The sequence below is a fragment of the Silene latifolia genome, chromosome 2 (genome assembly GCF_048544455.1).
Source record: "Silene latifolia isolate original U9 population chromosome 2, ASM4854445v1, whole genome shotgun sequence".
NCBI classification, from domain to species: Eukaryota; Viridiplantae; Streptophyta; class Magnoliopsida; order Caryophyllales; family Caryophyllaceae; genus Silene; species Silene latifolia.
This window is the reverse complement of record NC_133527.1, coordinates 83094723-83112573: the sequence shown is the minus strand read 5'-3', so window position 1 is coordinate 83112573 and position 17851 is coordinate 83094723.

Sequence of the window (17851 nt, the reverse complement as noted above, 5' to 3'; positions counted from 1 at the left end):
CTCTTAATTGAATATTTAATTGATCGTATGACGATACGGGTTAATTAAATTACTTAAAATTGACGGACGATTTTGGAGGTGATATTTACGTGTCTCATTATAATTTGATTAAATAAGATACGATCTAAGTAATCGAATTGTTTTATTGCTTAGATGAAATTATTGTTTACGGAAACAAATTGAAACGGAATGAATAAATTATTATAAATACAGAATATTGTAGTTTATAATTCGGAAACACTTTTTGGTACAAGTAATTATGAATTACTAGGTTAAATTTTATAAGTGACATATTTTATTAATATGTTGATTTTTAATTGTTAAAAATACATTTTATACACATAATGTCTTGGAACATGTTACATGTGACAAATTGACAAAATAATGTGTAAAATGGACTTTCCATTTTACACAATATGTACCGAAAATAAGGAGGAGTATTATACTTAATTATGTTAATTATGTTGAGTGGAAAGCATAATCATAATACCTAGCTAGTAGCCTTGCATACCTATGTTTTCTTGAGAAGAATATCTTGTCCATGCATTGGCTCTCTCTCCTTCTCCCAACCGGTTTTCAAGAGCCTTATGGAGAGTTTTTCTCCATCAATTATTCATTCATATTTTTACATAATATTTCTAGTGTAAGAAATATAAAAACTCTCTAGAAAACTAGAGAAATAAACACTCCAAAATTCACCTTCTCTGAAGCGAAATTATGAGACCAATATTAATATTTTGGGTCAATTTTTAGTAAGATTATTATTATTCTTGATCTAATAATATTAATCTATTAAGGGGTTATCTTGGGTATTCACTTTTGAAAAAGATTCTATACTTGAATCTATGTTCATCAATTTTAGGAGTGCTCAAGAACTAACAAGAAGGAGATCTTGTTGGTGCCCTTTTAATCCGAAAATCATATGGTGAAAAAACGATTTCTTCACTTATCTATTTTAGTTTGCATGCATAAGATTTGTAATTAATTTTATGACTAAATTGATTAGAACATATATGAATATGTTATGCAATGAGATATAGATTTCTAACACCGAGGTGGGCCAACGTCGGACGAGGCAGTCACCAGCTAGCGAGGGCACCCCAGTGTGCTGAGAAATGGGAAGGCCGACATCTCATTTGGGCAGCAGAGAGTCACCTGTCTTATAGGACGATGAAGAGCATGGTAAATGTCAAACTCGTCACTCTCTCATCATCTTTCTTTACTCATTTATTTGTCGTTTCATTTCTCTTTCACTTCGAGCTAAAGATAGCTTTGCGTCGAATCGATATAGGAGGCTGGGAACATGAGGTCCTTTTCTTGCTACACGACGATGATGGAGGCTTACAGGAGACTGTCAGAGGAGGAGCAGGCCATCATCGAGCTTGGAGCTTTCGGAGGCTTGGTGGGAGCGTGGAGGGAGATCACGGGAAGGAATCTTCGGGCTAACCTTTGCCTGATTCGAGCCTTCCTTGATCGGTACAGGGACACGACCTCGACCTTTCACATGACTTTTGGCGAGGTCGGGGTCACGTTGGAGGACTACGGCATGATTTCTGGTCTTCCGTGTGGAGTGGAGGCTGTGGTGTGGCCATCGACGACCATGAGGGTGGACTCGGCCGAGGCCAAGAGGCTGATCGGCTGGAACCTAGTGGCGAGTGCTGCTACGGTTCCCGGGTTAGTACCGAGCTCCTACGTCAGGGATTACTTTGCGGGTAAGACCCCGACGGTGGTGACGATGGATGGGAGGGAGGTGGCTCCTCCTCCTTGTACTGCAGAGCAGAGGGCTCGTATGTGGCTCTGGTGGTTCTTGTCTTTACGCTACCTTGGAGACAAGGGGGAGAGGCTGACGACGAAGCTTCTTCCCTTCGTTTTTGACCTGAGTGACCTAGGTCGTTGGAACTGGGTCACTCCTGGCTTTGCGGTCCTCACTCGCTACATGAGGGCCATGGTTCGTCCTGAGCTACTGGAGAAGGGGACTTCTCCTGCTACCGTCGGTCCTGGACTGCTGTTGGAGGTATGAACTTTCATTTCGTATTATGAAAGATCATTTATCCTTCTTATCAAATCGTGAAAGATCGTCATTTATTATCTTGTTTTGCAGGCGTAGGTGTACTCCTACTTTCCGGGCTTCGCCCCCAAGAGGACGGAGCCTGGGCCGAGAGCTTATCCGATTGTGAGGGATTGGGTGATGTGTCATAGGAAGAGCCAGCGCTCTTCTTACGATGTCTGTCAACGGGGCGTGAATGCCCTGAAGCTGAGTGACGTAAGTACTTTTTTTAATCACTTTTCATTCATTTGTTTATTCATTACTTCTTTTAGAAGCGATCATAATAATGACCTCCTGTTTACTTATCTTAGTGGGTGCCCAAGCGTTGGGTTGACTACCTTGACGCCCCTCCTTTCGTGGCTGAGGTCCTTCGACCTAGGAGTTCGAGTCGGTTGTTGTTGAGGACGTCGATGGATCCAGTGTGGTATTTGGGCTAGCGCTTGACATGTCAGTGCTCTCGTGGTGCTTTCACGGTTCCCATCGATCCTCCTCGGAAGATGTTTAGGGAGCCTTCTGACACTGAGAGGGAGGCTGACCAAGTAGATGTCGGTTGTGACGCTCTTCTTCTTCCTAGTGAGGAGTACTCCACATTCATTCGCCAGAGGCTGGCGCACTGGTCTGTCGTGGTAAGTGCTTCATTTTCCCTTTTTTTTGTTGACTTTGATAAAATGATGAATGATCATCTAATAAAGACTTCATTTGAATTTTCAGGAGGTTGAGGAGGCGGGCGTCGAGCCCCCAGCGTACCCCGAGACCCTCGAGTATACCGACGCAGCGGGGATGACGACGATCTCCGAGCTTCGCGACTTCGGCGAGGCGGTGACAAATGCTGGCCTAGAGGAGTGGCAGCACTTGGTTAGGAGGGTAAGCTCCCGATTCAGTTGGATTTTGCTGTTGTATAAGAATACATTTGTCCATCTTATTGAAAACCTTTGTTTATTGAAATGCAGGTGGCGCCATCTCGGTATGTGGCATTGTGGAGTGTGGCAAACCGGCTACGGGCTACTACCATTGAGGCACTTGCTGGTGGTCGAGGACGACAGGTATGAACCTTTCGTTTTACTTCATTTTAAATTTTTGTTGTTTTCTTGTATTTGAAATGATTGAAATGAGGCATTTCTTGGTCATTTGTAGAGGGAGCGTGACCTGGAACGTGAGCTAGCGCAGTCCCATGAGGAGACGACCCGCCTGCTGAGGGATTTGGAGGTTAGATACGCCGAGATTGCCGCTCTCGAGGCCAGGGTCACCGAGCGAGGTGGCGACCAGGAGTAGTTGCCTTTATTTTTGTTGTTTCTGTTGTTGGCGTCGGCTGTACTGTACACATTTTGTACATTTAGGACTAAATTTTGGACTTGTTTTGGACTTGTTTTGGGCAGGAGCCCCCAGTTTGATGTACATATAACATTTTGGTTTTATATATGATGGCCTGAGTGCCTTTACTGCTGGGTTGTATGTTCGTCCCTGCAGGTTAGCTTTGAACAGGTTTGGTAGATGACGGTTTACGCTGTCATGCTGCCGAAATTTACATAGAAACTGCACATAGAACACATATTGTAAATATGGCTTAAACTAGCGCAAAACAAAGAAAAAACCTAAAAAAATGCAAAGACTTGCCCAGAAACGAGCGAAAATTTAAAAAGAAATGACCGGACGGTCGGGAGGGCTACCCCCTAAAAAAACGAAAAAAAGGAAATGTACAAGTTTGAAATGAAATGTGAAACGAGAGTGAAATGATTCCCCCAAAAAAGAAAAGAAAATGAAATGGGTAAGTGTGCTTATTTGACAAAAATGTCGATTTCGTCTCAAAAAGCGTGCTCGGAAAATTAGGAAACATAAAATATGGTAATTTGACGGAATTACCAAAATAATAGTCTATTAGGTATAGGAAATTATATCAAGGGGAATTAGGAAAGATCCAACACGGAAAAATCACAGAAACCCTCTGAGGAAGAGGCGTAGCACGAGCTGCGATCCTTCGAAGAGGCGCATCAGGTGCTGCGCCATTTCCCCAGTTCGCGAGTTCTGACGGATTTTAGGAAACAACTTTTAGTATAAATATAGACGTCGAGGGAGCTTTTATTCACATAACTCTTCCGTCCTTCTTTCGTCTATTATATAAAACTCTCCTATTACATAGAAAAATTTACAAATCATGGATGCCTTGGAAAACCGTCTCAAATATTGAACAAATGAATTTACAAACGTCGAGAAGCATGATATGGGTGCTTTCAATTTGGGGTTAATATTGAGTTTGAAACTGGTGAAGGTTGTAAAACCATTCTTGGATGCTTGCCTCGAATATTGGGACCCTAATTTCCACGTCTTTGCCTTCCCTAGAGGCGATATCTGCCCTTTTCCCGAGGAAATTGCCGCAATCGGAGGATGGGACCCAGAAAATATGCCTGCTATACCCTCTAGCTCTCAAGGATATAAAAGAAAGTTTAGAGATTTACTTGGACTGACTAAAGCTGAGGTTGACCGTCTTGTAACGTCAAAAGGAGTCCGTATGCTCGATTTTATTGATCAATTTATAAATAGAGAAGACCCTTCTATCTCTTATGTGGCGAGGCGTAGGGCATTCGTGTTTTGTCTACTGCATGGTTATGTCCTCAAAGGGCATGTTGACAAGGAAATGAGAGGAGATCCTCGTTACTTGAGCTTAATTGAGCAAATGGAGCTCCGCAAGAGCCCAGCTTGTCTGTGCCTAGGAGAGATCATTTTGGGGCTGGATAACAGGAAAGCCAACCGTGAGCTTCCTATTTTGGGAAGTCCCATCATTTTGCAGGTAAGAATGCAACCTTTCTTTTTCCTTTGTTTTTTTCTTCTTTTTTTTTGGTTTCGTTTTTTTTTTTGGATATTAATTCCCGTCTTTGGTAGGTTTGGCTCATGGAGCGTCTACGGTTGATCGAGCCCCCAGCTAATGTACCCGGATATCATGCTAGGTCGATTGCAATGAGGACCAGGCTCTATATAGTTGACTTCACTCGGGTTTGCAACTATTGGGAGAACAAGCTGAAGAATGAAGGTGGTCCCCTGATCAGATGGGTTGTGCCATGGTGGCATCTCAAGTCAGTTACTGGAGTGTCATCTTTAGATCCTACTCGATCGGTACGCATTCCTGGCTTGGAATTCATGGTATGCATCTTCCTGGAGACACTGATGAGGCAGGTGGGCCTTAAACATAGGATTCCTAAGCTTGATAATGTTCCTCAGACTGCAGTGGCACATTTTGCCGAGAGTCGTAGAGAGTGGGCCCTCAAATGGGCTCAGAGAAACATGTGGTTCTTACATCCTTCTATTAGTTCATTGAGGGTATCAGATTCCTATTTGAAGTGGAGGAAGGCTACCACTCCCGAGGAGCGCGAGAAATTTAGGAAGCGTGAGCCTGTTGACTACAAGATCCGTGAGGTAGCAAAGGAGAACCAGAAACATTTGACTGAGGGGGAGGAAGTAGCCGGATTCCCAGTAGTTCATCCGTCGAAGAAACTGAAGACTTATCCTGCCGCAGAGATGGTTGTTGATCGAAATGGTAAAGCTAGACCGTGAGAGAGACCTTTGGTGATTAGGTCTGAGATAGCACAGGAGCGTCCGGCTCGTGGTCGAGCTAAAAAGTATGATAAAAACGACAAAGGCAAGGGAAAGATGGAAGAGTAGCCTAAGTCGTAGTATTATTTATTAATATTATAATTATTTGTAATAGATGGTGGGGTTTTTAGAATCCTAGCCTTTTTATTGTTAGCATTTTTATTTATGTGGCGTACTATTATTAAATGAATAAAAGGTTTATTAATTATGAAACTATTGTGATTTCCCTTTTATTATTCTTGTCGAATTTCAAATGCAAATGCAGATGTCCTTCTATTTACATTTAAAATAATGGGTTGTATCCTGTGAAGGATTGCCTACGTATTCATTTTAAAAATGAAATCAAACCCTTGCGCGTAGTTCGAGTAAATGTAAAAGAATAATTGTTCTAAGCAAGAGCTTATAGCGAACTAGAAATTGAGCATGAGCCTTACTTACTCCTAAAACACAATTCGATTAATTTGATGATATGAGGATGACAAATCGTCAAAATGCAAGAACAAGGTGACATGAGCTCTATTTCATCGGGCCAGGGGCCGTTTTTATTTTGTGTCGAATGAGCGACACGTGGGTGTTACGCGTGGCGCGTTCTTTTGTCCCATTCTAGGCATAATATCGTTTTAGTTGGTCGAGGTTTGTTGGGTTAGCAAATTCGTTCCCATCTAGGTCTGTGATTCGAACCGCACCCCCGGGAGAATGGACTTGACCAAGAACGGTCTGGCCTAGTTGGGTTTGAACTTTCTTCGTGGATGGACAGGTAGAAGAGCTCTAACTGATTTGAGGACTAAATCTCCTTCTTTGATGTTTCTAGGCTTAACCCTTTTGTTGAAGGCTCGTTTGATACATGCCTGATATGTTTGCACATTATGTAATGCGTGCAATCTTCGTTCATCCAAGAGGATGAGTTCTTCATATCTATCTTTCTTCCGATCGGCTTCTGGCATTTGACTTTCGAGTAGAATGCGTAAGGATGGGATTTCTAGCTCAACTGGTTGCACAACTTCCATGCCGTAAGTCAAATAGAAAGGAGTAGCCCAGTGGGCGTCCTAAAGGATGTGCGATATCCCCATAGGGCGAATGGTATCTTACTTGGCCAATCTCGATAATTATCGATCATTTTCTTGAGGATTATGACAACATTCTTGTTGGCTGCCTCCACTGCACCATTAGTTTTTGGTCTGTGTGGCGAGGAATGGTGGTGTTTGATTTTGTACTTGGCTAGCAATTGTTCAGTCTCAGCCTGGAAATGTGACCCATTATCACTGATGATCTCATGTGGACAACCATATCGACAAATGATATTGGTTTGTATGAACTTTGCCACATTTTTGGCTGTGAGACTAGTGTAAGATGCTGCTTCTACCCATTTGGTGAAATAGTCGATAGCCACCAAAATGAAACAGTGACCTCCCGTTCCGGCTGGGGTGATCTTCCTGATGATGTCGATTCCCCAAGCAGAAAATGGCCAAGGAGATGTCATGGTGTAGAGTAGTGAAGGAGGGACGTGTTGCACATTACCGAAGATTTGGCAGTTGTGACAATGTCTGACATATATGATGTAATCGAATTCCATTGTGGTCCAGTAATATCCCAGGCACGTGATTTTCTTTGCCATCATTGGTCCACTCATGTGAGGGCCACATTCTCCATCATGTACTTCTTCCATCACTTTCTGTGCCTGTGAATGATCAAGGCAACGCAAGACTACACTAAGAGGTGTTCTTTTATACAATTCTCCTTACATAAGGACATATTGAGAGGCGAGTAGGCGTATAGCACGTTGTCCTCTCATATCCATATCCGGCGAATAGGTGCCATTGAGCTTGAAGTTTAGAATAGCTTGAAACCAAGGTTCCCCTGGGCTATCTTCTTCATCTGTGATTTGGTGCACATAGGCTGGTTCTGACCGTCGTTTCGATGCATAAAGGCATTTCTACCATATCGTCTGGCATGTTAATCAGAGATGCAAGTTTTGCAAGAGCATCTGCAAACTGATTTTCTTCTCGAGGTAGGTGTAGATAAGTCACTTGATCGAAGAATTTGGCAACTTGATCTATCCTGGCCTGATAGGGTTCTATACTTTCACTTCGAATTTTCCAAGATCCCGTAATTTGGTTTATGATCAAAGATAAATCTCCGTGAACTCAGAGATTCTTGATGCCTAAGCCTACTGCTGCTTGTAGCCCAATGAGGCAAGCTTCGTATTCTGCTGGGTTATTTGTCACCTCGAAGTCGAGTTTGACAGAGAGTGGTGTATGCTCACCTTCCGGAGAAATGAGCAATACTCCTATTCCAAATCCCCTTTGATTGGATGCTCCATCAAAATAAAGGTCCCAAGAGTCTACATTGGTTTGGAGTATATCCTTATCTGGAAATGACCATGTGTCTACTGCTTGGGTGTCGTTGATGGGATTATTTGCAAAGAATTCGGCGACGACGCACCCTTTTATAACCTTCAGAGGTACGTATTTGAGATTGAACTCTAAGAGCATTAAGGCCCATCTTGCCAAGCGTCCGTTGAGAACGGGTTTTTCGAAGAGGTATTTGACAGGATCCACTTTGGAGTACACCTTGACGGAGTAGCTAAGCATGTAATGGCGTAGCTTCTTTGTTGCCCACACAAGAGTGAGGCATGTCTTTCCGAGTGGTGTGTATTTGCATTCATATTCCAAGAACTTCTTACTAAGGTAGTAGATAACTCTCTCTTCTTTTCCGACGGTTTGTGCTAGCATAGCCCCCATAGCTGTTTCAGTCACTGTGAGATATAAACTAAGAGGTTGATCTCGTTGAGGAGGCATGAGCACTGGTGGTTTGGCCAGTATCTCCTTGATTTTGTCGAACGCCTTTTGACAGTCGTCATCCTATATGGTGTGATCCGTTTTCTTTAATTTTTTGAGGATGGGTTCACAGATCATGGTAAGTTTCGATATGAATCGACTTATATATTGCACCTTGCCTAAAAATTTCCTAACCTCCTTTTCTGTCTGAGGTTGTGGCATTTCGATTAGAGCTTTGATTTTGGAAGGGTCGATTTTTATTCCTCGATGACTAACGAAATATCCCAGAAGCTTGCCTGATGTTACTCCGAATGCACATTTCTGAGGATTGAGCATTTTGTTGTACTTTCGTAGTCTTAGGAAGAATTTGCGAAGGTTATCAATGTGCCCACCTCTATCCTTGGACTTGACAATCATATCGTCTACGTACACCTCTACTTCTTTATGCATCATGTCATGTAGGAGCGTGGTTGCAGTGCGTTGATACGTAGCTTTAGCATTGATTAATCCGAATGGCATAACAGTGTAGCAATAGGTGCCCCATTGAGTAACAAAGGCAGTCTTATGCATGTCTTCTATCGCCATCTTGATCTGATTATATCCCGCGTACCCATCCATAAAGGATAACAACGCATGATATGCCGTATTGTCCACCAATATGTCGATATGTGGTAGAGGAAAGTCGTCCTTGGGACTCGCTTTGTTTAAGTCTCTGAAATCAACACAAAACGGATTCTCCCATCCTTTTTGGGTACGGGTACTATGTTGGCTACCCAGTCTGAATACTCGGAAACTTTGATGAACCCGGCTTTGAACTGTTTATCGACTTCTTATTTGATCTTAAGAGCCCATTCTGTCCTCATTCGACGAAGCTTCTGTTTTATAGGTTTGAAACCTGGTTTGATTGGAATTCTGTGTTCTGCAATATCCCTGTCGATCCCTGTCATGTCTTTGTAGGACCATGAAAAAACGTCTTTGAACTCGTGCAGGAGGTCTATGAAACTAGCCCTTTCGGTTGGGCTCAAGGTTGTCCCTATCCTAAGTTCTTGGGGTTCTAGTTCGGTTCCTACGTTAATGGGTTCAGTGTTCTCATAACTGGTGCCCTTTCCCCCTCTTGTAATATTTCTTTAGCTATGTAGGGAGGTAGTTCGATCGAATCTGGGTCTGGGTCATCCTCATCATCATCGTAAATAGAATTGCATTCAGAATAACACAAAGAGTAAGTAGAATCTGATTTATTCATATTAAATTTTGAAAAGAGTTGAAACAAAGAAGCCATCTGTTCAGTAGTCAGTGGCGGCAAAGGGACAGCTGTTGGGACATTTCCCAAACTACTGTTACTACTTGATACTATGCTAGGAGAAACAAGGGGATTTGGAGTAACGACAGGAGGAGACTCTCTAGGGACTTCTCTAGACTCCGACTCTGATTCCGACTCCGACTCCGACTCTGACTTGAATTCGTGGTCTTCTGGTTCTCCTTTGAATATCTCTCCTTCTCCAGTGGTGACCTTGAAGAGTCTTCCTTGGTTGGTTGTCCATTTGATCGATTTTCTCCATCCTTTTTGCTGATTTGAACGGGTTTCGGTGATTAACGCGGCAGGGTTGAAATGGTCGTCTTGAAGTATCATGGTAATGATCTAGTCATGCGCAGCTCTAACAACTCGATCTTCTCCAAACAGAAGGCTAACGGCCTGTTCGTCTAAGCAAGGTGCTTGACGAGTCTTGACGGTAGGAACCGTTTCTGAAGGAATGAAGTAGCAATCGTGAAAGATCTCGATTCTAGCTAGCTGCCTTCCTTTGTAGTGCCAAGGTTCGGGGAACCCATGAAAGTATTCTTGACTCCCTTCTCTAACGAAGTATCCATTTAGGGTAGGGAGGTAGGGTCGCATTTGGATTCACACTTTCTTACGGTTTTGAAACTGTGTGAGCATTTCTAGAGCTTCTTCTTTCGTGGGTTTGTATCCCAATCCTAATGGTATCCGTTGAGAGTTTTCTTCTTTGTAAGGTGCAAAGGTATTTCTATGGACAGGATTCAATGGCATTCCCGGGAAGTATCCCTGAGACTTGAGTATATGGTTGACCACTAGATTGGAGTAGGGATTGAAGTACAAGGGTGGCAGTTCACTTTCTACAAGGTTTATGCTATGGAAGTCCCCAACCTCGTATACTGGATCTGTAACTACTTGGTTGCTTGACATCTTTTCTATCACTGTCTTAATAGGTGACGAAGTGATCGTCACTACTTTGCCATCTATTGGAATCTTGATTTTCTGGTGGAGGGTGGATGTTACCGCTTTGGAAGCGTGAATCCAAGGCCTTCCCAGAAGTATGTTGAATGATGCTTCGATATCCACTATTTGAAAGTTAACCTTTCGCTCAATCGGTCCTGTGGCTATGGTGAGATTGACTAGTCCTACTACCTTATGTCGTGTACCGTCGTATGCGCGAACACCTTGGTTGGTAGGGGTCCAATCCGACTCTTTCATGCCCAACTTATATGCTGTTTTTAATGGTATGACGTTGACCGCAGAGCCATCATCTACCAAAGTCATCGGCACATTCTTCTTTAAACAAATGACAGTAATGTGTAGGGCCAGGTTATGAGTAGCGCCGAAAGGTGGCAAATCCTCATCCGAGAAAGTAACTGGGTTACTTAGCTTAGTTGAATCATGGAAAACCAAGTTGACTACGTCATCAGGTGTAGCGTTGTGTGCCACATTTAATTTAGCCAAGGCTTGCAGCAAAGCTTGGCGATGAGGGAATGAATTTGCAACTAGTTGCCAGACTGAAAGATCAGCCTTTGTCTTTTGTAATTGCTTTAGCAAGTGGTCAGTACACGTATCTTCGCCATTATTTGGTGTGACGACGTTGGTGTTAGTAACTGGACCATTAGCTTTGGGACCATTCTGAGAGACATTTTGATACGGACGTCCTGAACGAGTAAGGTGGTCTATATCTTAATCTTCACCATTTTTGACTATGTCCTCACTAATCTTGACTTGGTAGTGCTCGGTGAGGTATTCATCCTCATCGTCATCGGCCCATATTCCGTTGATAGTAGCAAACTCCCTCAACCTGATGATTTCGGCTTCTAAGTGGATTATTTGATCGATTAGGCCATCAACCACAGTTACCACTTCTTGCATCATAGAACTTCGGGAAAGATTTAGTGGCTGGTCGGTCCGCTTTGAGCTTAGATTTCGGTTACTTGTGATTAGAAGCACCTAAACCAAAACAATATTTATAACTTCACAAACAACTCTACTACTAGTAAAGAGGCAAGTAAAGGTCGGATCCCAAGGGACGGGTATTGATGTAGGATTTTCGATTGCAAGTAGTGGTGTTTAGGGGTGTCTCAATTTGGGTTGAGATAAGAAGATCACTAAACTAAATAACAATAAAAGTAAACAAGCAAGATGACTAAAATGAGATGTAAACAATTGATTAAAAGCACTAAGGTGTCATGGGTTCATAGAGGATTCATGGGAATTGATCATACAAACATATTCTCAAATTATAAGCAAACAATTATTGTTGTGATAGGATCGAGTTGGTTTATATCTTACAATCCTAGGAAGGTTTGGGTCCCGGAGCCGAATCGATTAGATTGTACAACACCTACAAGTCGAATTAATCCTCCCTACTCAACTATATGCATGGTCTAATGAGACTCAAGTTGGTTTATGTCTTACAAGTCTCATTGAAAAGGTAAGTGATGGGTAAAAAATGCGAGGGTTCATAGGCTCGCATTTCATCAAATATAACATGTGCATATTTTGAGATCACAACAAGCAAGCAAATAAATTATGTGAACATATTAAATTAAGCATGAATCATCCCCCATGTTGGTTTCCCCTATTTCCCCATTAACCATAGTTAAGGAAACTACTCACTCATTATCAAGTTTGACATGTTAACAAGGTTGTCAATGATATTAACAAAGCAAAACATGATGAATAAATGAACATGATTAACAATAATTAAAAAGGGATTAAGAAAATTATACCTAATGATGATTCGAAAATAATAATGCAAAGAATAATAGAAGTACTTGATGATTGATGGAAGGTTGTCAATCTCCCAATAAACCAAAATAATCTTCAATTACCCAAAATAAAAGATGAACAATAGAGAAATTAAGGAAATGAGATTTGTATTAATACTTGATTAGAAGTTATTACAAGATTAAAGAGAGATTAGAATAATATAAACTACACTAAAGATTGATAAGAAGAACATGATAATCTAATTAGACTAATGGGGTATTTATAGTGGGGATTAGTTGCACAAATTAGAGTTACTAAGGGCTTAAATGACGATTAAGTCCTTGAGGAATTGCTCCCCTCAAGAAAAGATGCGGGTCTCCTTTTAGCTAGTTTTCCAAAAATATGCGCATCTCGAATGAAGAAAGAAGGGGACGTGTTGCTCTGGAGGACAATCCGAGCGTCCAAAAGGTCGCGACGAGCGGATTGTGTAGCTTCTGGATGAGCGGCTTGGCAGCTTGGACGAGCGGCCTGTGGAGCTTCTAGACGAGCGGCCTGTCAGCTTGGACGAGCGGCCTGTGGAGCTTCTGGACGAGCGTCCTGATAGGTGAGATGCTCAGATCTTAGTTCAGCTTGCCATTTCTTCTTTTCTTCTTTTCTTTTTCCAACAATCCTCCGGGATTTTGTCGGGGATGCAAGATCTTCTTCATCATTGCCCATCTACTACATTATGTACAAAGGCCTTCTAGTCTTGTCTTCTCTTTGATGCTTGGTCATTAGATTCGATCAATTTAGCTCTATTTTGCCATAAAATGCAAGGTTTGCACTCCTCTCCTACCAAGGAAACAAAACCTCAAAGAATATGCAAAACAAAGGACTAAAGATAGTAAATGACCCAAATATGCACTAAAAAGCATAGGAACGAAGCGAATTCGGGGACTAAATATGCTCAAATATTGATCACATCAAATATCCCCAAACCGAACCTTTGATCGTCCCGAGTAAAGAGGTGACAAAACTAGGACCCTTATTTAAACTATCCTACTAATATAACCGATATGAGACAATTAGCGGGTCTCACTCCGCCCCTTCAACTCATAACAAGACAACCATGAGGTAGGATGCCTTCTTGCAAGGCAAGGTGGGTTTTGCCAAAATGGCGACACATCCAATCATTAAAGCACACAAAATAAGTAATGGATGCATCTACAAAAGAATAGCCACTTTCCTCATCTAAGTGGCGGAAATTATCTAAAGGGGAAGCAATTCAAGGGTACACACTCCTTCATAGATATGGTTTCTTTAAACTACTAAGCCTAGAAGGATACCAATAAATCACCTCCAAGTTGTGTCAAGCTAGGGTACCTTTGTCCTCAATCGTTAAATGCTTTTGTCAAGAATAGACTCCCTATGGTGTTAGAAACATTGGAGGATCGCGGAATTCCCCTTCTTGCCTAGACAAGAAGAAGGGTCGTCCCCTCTCTACCATGCACAAAAATGAATACGATGGATAAAAGGATCAATAGTATTTGAGTTTCATGTGGGAGTTTGCTTTTGTTGTTGTTTTTCCCCCAAATTGTTTTTGGCATTTGACATTTGAGAACGCTTTCTTTTTGCCATTTCTTTTGATTTTTGGCATTTCAATACTTGACAATTTTCAACTTTTGCATTTTCTTTTGAACATTTTCAAAGTCACCCAATTAGTAACGAGGGTGCCTTATATTTGAAGCATAGGAGTCTATTTTTGCTTCTCTTTCCTTTTGATGCATTTGCAAACTTTTTGGCTTTTCATTTCATTTCTCAAATTTGAACAATTTTTGTTCCCATTCCCTTTGATGACAAAATGTATGGTAGAACATGGATGAATGATGGTTCCATGGTTTCAAGAGTCACCTTGGAATAAACGGTAGCCAAGGAGTTATCACACCACAAGGTACTCTTGACTAGGCCTTAATCCATTGGTCAAAGGATAATAGCATGACACATCCTAGGGTGTTTTACAAGTATTCTAACAAGAAAAGTCTTAAGAATAAAAAGCATCTACTAGGGCCTATGTACACTTGTCAAGCTTCCCAAATAGACGGTTTCACAAAATTTTTCCTAAATGCAACTATATGCCATGATGGAACTAACATATATACATTCTAATGCATATGCTTCTACCAACTAGTATGCTAAATAATCTAAATGCAAGTCCTAAATTCACATTGTTTATACCGCATCAATCAAAATGAAGGCACATAGTCATTAACATAAAGAGGAAAAAGGAGATTGGAAAGATCATACCATGCGGTCTTCAATATCCTCATGTCTCGGATGTGGCGTAGTCAATCAATGTAAACAAGGATGAACAAACACAATATATACAAAACAATATATACAAGACTATACTACAAAGGAAATGAACTTGTTTTTGGATTTTCAATTTTTCAAATTTTTTGGATTTTTCTAAATTTTGGATTTTTTTAGATTTTGAATAAAAGTCAATTTAGAATTTCCCATCCCCACACTAGTATGGGCATTGTCCTCAATGGCCAATACGATAGGAAATTATGGAATGAAAATGCATGATTTCTAAACTAAATGCAAACTATACTAAGCTACACTACATGATGCATGTGTTTTTGTTATGGCGGAGAGCATAATTTAAATTAGCTCCTAATGCATATGCATGGACTTCTCCAAACCAAAATAGACATTATTGTTGGAGTAAGTGTCCTCCGACAATAATGCGATCACAATTGTCGATCATATTGATCGCATATTTAAATCTCATTAAAAGAATACGGAAGGGATGATACATTATGTATATAGTCAACTGGTCCACACATATCGATAATGATTGGATGGCTAGAGTTTGACATTACTGTCGTGCGACGGTGGTGATCAGTTGATCCCTTGAGGTCACACCTAAAGGACGATTCCCTTAATTGAAAAGGTTAATTAATTGTATGACGATACAGATTAATTAAGTCCTTCAAATTGAACAAATTATTATAAGAGAGAAAAATGACATCTTATTATAATGTGATTAAATGAGATTTTATTTAGTAATTTAAGAAGTTATATTACAAAAATTAATCGTTGTTTGCGAAACACGCGAGATGAGAATGATAAGTTAGTTATAATTACAAGATGTTGTGAATTACGCTAACTAGTAATTAAATGACCATTTTATGAGAAAGTAATTTTAAATTACTAGTCAATTTGTTAAATATGATTTATTTAATTTGTAAATGATATTTAATTTGTTAAATATGCATTTTAAATTAAAACATGACATAAGACATGTCACATGTCATATGACATACAATTGTACAATTGGCAAAAATAAAATGGACTCCATATTACAACATATAAACCGAAATTAGGTGGCATGCTTAGAAGTTTTGTCTTTTTTCATTTGTCTTATTCATTTGTCCATGACACTTGATAGTGACATGACTATGGAAAAAGACTTACACATTTGTCTTGTGAAGACAAAAAGAAAAAAAAAAAAAATGGTCATAAGACCATACAATGCCACCGGTTTTAGGAGGGGATTTTGAGAGAGTTTTTCTCAATTTTTATCATTCTTCTTATGTTTAATAAAAACAATACCTTCTCTCTCTTGTTCATCATAAAATCAAGTTTGATGAATCTAATTTGTATGAATCAATTAATAATAATACTAGTAGTAGTATATGAGTATTAGTAATTAATTTTAAGGTAAACCACATTACAAATATCTAGTACATGTTAGTTTGTGGGATTAAGGGATAGTCTTGGGTGCTACTAATTGGAGGGCTTCTATTTTGAAGTCATGAATGTTCATCCAATATTGGAAAGCTCAAGAACTAACAAGAAGGAGATCTTGTAGGTGCCCATTTGACCGAAATTTTAATGGTGAGAAATTGATTTTCTTATCTCTTCTTATTTAGTTTGCATGCATAAGATTTAAGTTAATTTTATGACTAAATTAATTTGAAACATATATGAATATGTACAGAAAAGAGATATAGATTTCCAACAAGCGGTATCAAGAGCTTTGGTTGTTTGCATGCAAATCGGCTATAGTTTTTCCGAGTTATACGATTAACATATAAAACTCATAAATTTGTGTTATTATGATATATCACGAAATAATTTATGCATGTTAAAGTTTCTGATCCTAAAATGTATTTAGGATATTTTGGTTAATTTATGGATTTTTATTGTTCATTTTATTTAATATTGGCATTAAAATGTGATTTTTATGATAAAAATGTCATTTTTGGACGAAAATTAGCTAAACTTTGAATTTTCCAGTGGTTTTTGGATATGTTTTCACATATATTATTTTTAGATGATCTGGAAATTTTCAGAATTTTTGGAGTTCTTATGCTCGAAATATGGATTTTTCATGATAAAAATCGGATTTAGATGAAAAATAGGAATATGAGATAAATTTCGAATCTGGTCATAGAAATTTAGTATGTTATCACATGGAATTTTACAAGATGTGTGTAAAATAATAGGCTATATTGAAGTCTTCATGCATGATTTATAGATTTTTGATGAAAATAGCATAAATAGTGACTTAATTAGTGAACAATTGCTAAGACATACTTCATGACTAAGGAAAAACGTCACATGTTGCATTTTATTATCTTTTTCAGATCTAAAATTGAAAAGTTGATGAATATAATTTTTCTCATGTTTTTATGATTATAATTGATAAATTCGATAAACCGCAACATAGTTTTTCCGATAATTTTACGAAATTTTAACCTAAGTTTTTGAATATTATGAGTGTCATGGTATTTTTACAGAATTCTCATAAGTTTAAATTTTGAATTTTGAATTTATTTGAAATTTTTGTGATTTATTTGAAGTTTATAGCATTTTATTGTAATTTTTGGTCCATTAATGAACAATTTTAAGAAATATCAGTTCATTATAGTCAAATAGTTAGTGGAGACTAATTTTGAGTCCTAAGTTGGTTAGGGTAATTAACTTGTGCATAAATATGATTTTATGTAATTTATTGTGATTCTAAAAGGTTGAATCACGCAAATCCGTAATAACCGTTTAATATATGATATTGGCTCCTTAAAGGTGATTTAGCATAACATTGGGCATGTTCATACATATTATAATGCTGCATTTTATATATGATTGTCATAATTTTATTTTATGTAATTTTTGAATTATGTAATTTTACTTAGTATGACCTTAGTTTTTAATTGATATTACCCGAAATGTATGGGAATATCGATTCGGTTGTAATTTATTGTGATCTCGTATCACCGTTTTGTAATTTAATAGATTTATTTTATTTTAATTACAAGTGTATAATAGGAAATTATGCAATTTGTTATATAATTTAATTATTTCGGAGTTCCTTGAAGACGGTGTCACTCAAGAAGGCGATTCATAAAGACGTTGTTACCTCGAGATGTGTGCCAAAAACCGAAGTTCAAGGGACCAATGGAGTTG